Genomic DNA, 5,844 nt, shown 5'->3' with positions numbered 1-5,844 from the left:
GTTTAATTGTTATGAAAAGTAAATGTCATGGAAAGCTTGAATGAATAACACAAATAATGCAAACACAAAACACAACATAATAAGTGCAATATGACAAAACGAACAACACCCCCAAACTCAAGAGAAGCATTATCCTCAATGCATAAAAAAAGAATGGGTTAGCCAGAAAGGTTGTCACGTTGATTGATAAGTGCCCTTCAAGCCGTTTGTTTGATTTTCTTGTTGGCTCACGGTAGTGGAAGCTTTTCATTTGACTAGTGTGAAATCATTCTTCGATGATTGGAAGTGTTCAAATAATGTGTGCGGAAAAGGAGATAAGAGTGAAACAAGGGAAATAATTTGGGATGGACTCCCTCCTTGAATCAACTCCTCATTTTCTTAACTCTTATACTAAACTTTAAACAAAATAAAAGATAAATATTAAATAAAAAGAGAAACTAACTTAGTATATAAAGACTAAAATAAATAAGAGTGCAAATTAAACGTTAAAAATAAAATCCGAATAAATAAAAAATAAAAATAAAAAAGAATGAAAAAATTCAACAATAAAAACATTGAAGGAGAGCATATTCATGCTTATTCGAGAGTAACCACTTTCTTGTCGTGCTCAACATGGTCACCGGTGTAGTTCTTAAATTATTGACCATTGAATTTAAACCCATGTCCGTAAATGGTGGACTTGTTTATTACAGAACCATGGGAGAAAAGTTTCACTACCTCAAACGGCCTAAACCACCTCGATTTCAGTTTTCCCATAAAAAAATTTAACCGAGAATTGAAGAGAAGTATTAATTGCCCTGGTAATGGTTTCAATTATAACATGGGAGGTTGATTAATAGAATATTTCTCTAGTTTACCTTCCTTACCTGAATAGTCTAATTATTTGAAATATTTACTCGGTCGACTTACTATCCAGTGAGATTCATCTTGCTCTCCATTATATGTTTCTTCATTTTCCTCCAATTCGGCAGCACGATTGCCATGATATTTCTCATATACTTAAAAATTGAATTTGGTGGTGGCGAGAATGGCTTGGTATTCTTTTGGACTGTCAAAATGCTTTAAGGTTGGAAAAACAATCAGTTTGACTTGCTAGTCATTTACTCTTATAATGAGTTCTCCCCTTTCGACATCAATTAAGGTTATTCCCATTGCTAGGAATGATTTTCCAAGGATAATAGGTGCAAAATCATCTGGTTCACAATACAGAACAATGAAGTCAGTGGGAAAAATAAATTTATCAACTCTTACTAGTATATCTTCAATTTTTCTCTCTGGTTGCATATAGGATTTGTCTACAAGCTGTAACATAACTGTCATAGGTCTCGCCTTCTCGATACCCTATCTTTGAAACACAAATTTAGGCATAAGGTTTATTCTCAGTTCAAGACCGCATAACACCTTACCAACGTAGCGCTTTTCGATTAAACATTATATTGTGAAACTGCCAGGGTCTTTTATTTTGGGTCATATTTGGTTGTGCAACATGAACATGCATCTCTATGTAAAATCAACTATTTCAAATTTTCCTAGCCTCGTTCTCTTAGAGACAACATCCTTGAGAAACTTATCATAGTTCTACATTTACTCGATCACCTCAACCAACAACAAGTTGATGCGAACTTGCTTCAAGATGTCCAAGAATTTTTTGAACTGATATTATTATTTCTGTCTTTTCAGTCTCCGAGGGAATGGTGGTGGTATTCAAATCTCCTCAATCTTTCTATCTATTTGGAATTTGATTGATGGACTTGTTGATGTATCTAGAATTGTTGAGGCATGTGGACTTGCCCTAGAATCCTTCGATTTATCAATATCGACTGAGGCAATGTTGTTGGATGTAATTGTTTGGATAGAGATCTATTTTTCTTGTTGAGTTCTCCTCATTGGCTGTGCAGGTGTTTCAGTTAGCTTTTATCCACTCCGGATGATGCATTACTTGTGGCCTACTCTCTTTACGACCTCAATATCACCGGTTACACCGCCTAGTGGTCTTGTGTTCAAATTCTGGGCATGCTGTCCAACTTGTGTCTCTAAGGATTTCAACACTACCTCCTGGTTCTGCAGTCTCATCTCAGTCTTATTAATGAAAGCGTCAGTCCTTTTCATGAATACTATTCTCAACCATGTAAGATTCAATTTTTAACATACAAGATTTGAGAGTATTTTCCAAAGAACTAGACGTTGTTAATTGTTGTTTCGATATATTGACTTGGCATATTCTACTGGAATCCCAATGCTTGTGAATTCTGATTGCTCTGATTGAGGTCATTGTTTGGGTTACTCCATAAGAATTCAGGGTGCTCCCTCCAAGCTAGATTGTACGTGTTGGATATCACATTGTTGTTCAGGTTATAGTTTCTAACATAGAATCTAGATTATGAGTTTTGTGGACACTCAAAAGAATCATGGTTATCATTACAAAAATTGCTAAAAGAATTTACCACCTTGATCTCATATAGATTGTTTGGTCACTACAAATTCTTAACCAAGTTGGTTGAGGTAGGAAACTGTGCAGAGATAGTGTCTGTTGAATCAAGCTCATTTATCGTGGCATTACGTTGACTCCTCATCTTTTTGTATTTGGGAATCGATAATCATTATTGGCAAGAAAATTCAAAATCTCCATTGCTTCCTCCTATGACTTGAAGAGGAGTATGCCAGTTGCCGAAGCATCTAGCATCATCCTCGTAGGCGTATTCACTGATTTGTAGAACATTGTCACTTGCATCCATACTAGGAATCCATGTATGAGATATTTATATAAAAGCTCCTTATGTCGCTCTCAAGCCTCGTAAATGGATTCATCATCTTCCTGCTGAAAAGAAGTAATATCGTTACGCAATTTATCAGTCATATTCTAGAACTAAATCTCGCAAGGAAATCACAACATAAGTCTGTATAAGATTCTAAAGATCCGAATATGATACTATTCCACCATAATTTTACCCTTTCCCTTAGTGAATAGGGGAATAATTTCAGCCTTAGGACATCATCATGGACTCCTTGTTGCTTGAATGAATGATGAGTGTTCAGAATCGTTAATCTTTGCTTGTTATTTCTTTAGTTTTGAGGAATTATTACTGCTAAATTGGTCATGTTATGTTTGTTTTCGTGCAGGTCCTTACTTTCCAAAATTAGTGACAAAACGGGCGCATTCTGCATTTTTTTATTATTTGGTCACGGCTGGAGACATGAGCACGACTCTGGGCATGATGCGGTCTGACGTGGCACTTTCTAGAAGGTTTAATCAGTGACGACTTCTAGAAAGACTTTCTCCACACACCTTCTGGAAGATTGACGAGCAGAGTTGCATTAGGAGACTAGTTTAAGTTTGAATTTAAATTAAAAAAATAACTATCTTAAGGATTATTTTATTTGTTTTCTTTGTTTATCCTTTAGGCTTTGAGAGGCTATAAATACCCACTTAGGGTAAGCCTAAACTCATCATTCAGATTACATTCTTCTTTTCTCTTTAGTTTTTATAAAAGTTTTCTCTTTTTACTTTTCAAGTTCTTTTCATTTTTCTTTTATTTTTAAAGCTTTGTTTTCAAAATGCTAAGTATGACTTTTTTCATGCTTAGCTAAACTTTTCATAAGCCGAGAGCTATTGCGATGACTCAATTCCATCAGGAGAATTGAAAAAGACCCTTAATATCTTTGGAATATCACTCTTAATCTCTGTGTTTATTTTTCAAAATCAAAACAGTTTTCAAAATCAAAGATTGACTTTGGTCAAGAGGTTGTTGCGATTAAATATGTGGGAGGAAGATTCAGCTTATAGAAAGCAGTTCGACTTCCTGGGAACACACTTGGCGAGATAGCTTTGCCAAGAGGGAATTGAGATCGAAATTGACGGTTATCGAAGCAACAATCTGATTCGGACGCCACGAACTTAAACGGTAATTGATCTACGACAATTGATGTTGATAGAATCAATTACCGAAGCTGGAATCAAAAATTGCCTTGGGTATTCGGTATACAAGATAGAGTCACGGGGATATCCCTTGTAGACAAAGTAACCGACGTGAATCCCGAAGAGAAAATCTTATTCAATGATCTAAAGGAAATTGAGTCAAAGCGAAGCTTGAGGCTACTTTTACCGTATTTATTCACAATCTTCATCTTCTTATTTTTACTTTAATTGGTTTTACTTATTTAATTGCTTTTATTATTTTCTTACCAAAATTCTTCCAATTTTTACTGTTTAACGCCTAGCATAAATAAATCAGACAGAAATTTATAATTTTTTAAGTCCCTGTGGAATCGACCATTACTTCTCTTTACTACGTATTTCCTTTATTTATTGATTGAGAATAAGAAATTTATTTTGACATCCAAAACGACAGTTGTCAAATTGGCGCCGTTGCCGGGGACTTCGCCAAAGTTACTAATTTTTGTTTGCTTTTGATTTATGACCAGGTCTAATCCGGGAGCATTAGTGGAGTAAGACCCGGAGATTGAAGCCAAAGCTAGGAGACTCCACACACAAACACTTCGGGAAAAAAGGAGACAACAAACAAATCCAGAAGAAGATTCGAATTCAGGTAATATAAATCCGATGGCCGATCTTACTATCCGAGAGTTAGCCGCGACTCCTACTGAGCAAGGGCCTATGTGCATTGATTTTCCCCAAGGCGAAACTCCATACCAGTTGAAAATCGGCCTTATTCATCTCCTCCCTACATTCCACAGATTGCTAAACGAGGATCCACACAAACATCTCAAGGAATTTCATATGGTCTGCTCTAGCATGAGACCACAGGGAGTAACCGAGGACCAAATAAAACTTAGATCTTTTCCTTTTTCCTTAGCCGATTCGGCTAAGGAGTGATTATTTTATCTTCTTCTAATTCTGTTACTACATGGGCTCAAATGACTCGTCTTTTTCTTGACAGGTTTTTTCCTGCGGCGAAAGTAAGTGAACTATAAAGGATAATACTTGGAATCAAACAGCTTGATGGAGAGTCACTTTACGACTACTGGGAGCGGTTTAAGAAGTTATGTTCTAGTTGCCCACAACATGGGTTAACTGAACAAACACTCCTTCAATACTTTTATGAAGGATTATCTCCTTTAGAAATGAAGATGATCGATGCTGCTAGCGGCGGAGCCTTGGTGAATATGACTCCTACTGAGGCTACAGACTTAATATCGACGATGGCTGTAAATGCCCAACAATTTCGCACAAACAATGAACCTTCTCGAAGGGTTCATGAGATAAGTTCATCTTCCTTAGAAAATAAAATAGACAAGTTAATTGAAGTCGTAAACTCTCTTGTTGCAGGAAAGAAAAGAAAAAACCGATTATGTGGAATATGTGCATTACCTGATCATTCAACAGACGGTTGTACACTGATTTAAGACGACGTAGCAGCTCAAGTCAACGCAGTCAGAAACTTTCCGGGACCTCCCCAAAGAGTTTATAATCCTTATGGTAATACATACCCAGGATGGAGGGATCATCCGAACTTCAGTTATGCTCAGAACCCGAGACCGAATCAAGGCTATCAAGCGAGACCTCCACCACCACAACAACCGTAGAAGTCATCATTAGAATCGATTATCGAGAGGTTAGCACTTTCTCAGGAAAAATTCCAGACTCGAACTGAAGCCCACTTCCAAGAGATGGACAAACAGATAAGCCAACTGACTCAAGCCGTAGGGATATTAGAGTCACAAAGGAGGCTATCATAACAAACTAAGCCGAATCCAATAGAGAATGTTAACGACATCACCCTCCGAAGTAGTACAATTGTTGAACAACCAGACCCAAAGGAAGTAAGCGTAAGATCCAAGAAGAAACTTCGAACTCCAAAAGGAAAGAAGAAGAAGTTGACGTAG

The 5,844-nt window shown here is 36.8% G+C and overlaps 1 non-coding gene across 1 annotated transcript; it reads left to right on the top strand.

The window, feature by feature from the left end:
* The first annotated feature begins 2,746 nt into the window (after positions 1-2,746).
* LOC120170718 lies at positions 2,747-2,848 on the top strand. Its single transcript, XR_005520809.1, has one exon. It is a non-coding gene; the product is annotated as a small nucleolar RNA R71 (small nucleolar RNA).
* Positions 2,849-5,844: the final 2,996 nt, after the last annotated feature.

This window comes from Hibiscus syriacus, unplaced genomic scaffold (genome assembly GCF_006381635.1).
Source record: "Hibiscus syriacus cultivar Baekdansim isolate YM2019G1 unplaced genomic scaffold, ASM638163v2 tig00111783_pilon, whole genome shotgun sequence".
In the NCBI taxonomy this organism is placed as follows: domain Eukaryota; kingdom Viridiplantae; phylum Streptophyta; class Magnoliopsida; order Malvales; family Malvaceae; genus Hibiscus; species Hibiscus syriacus.
The sequence above is the reverse complement of the archived record's forward strand: the minus strand, read 5'-3'. Positions and strand labels throughout refer to the sequence as shown.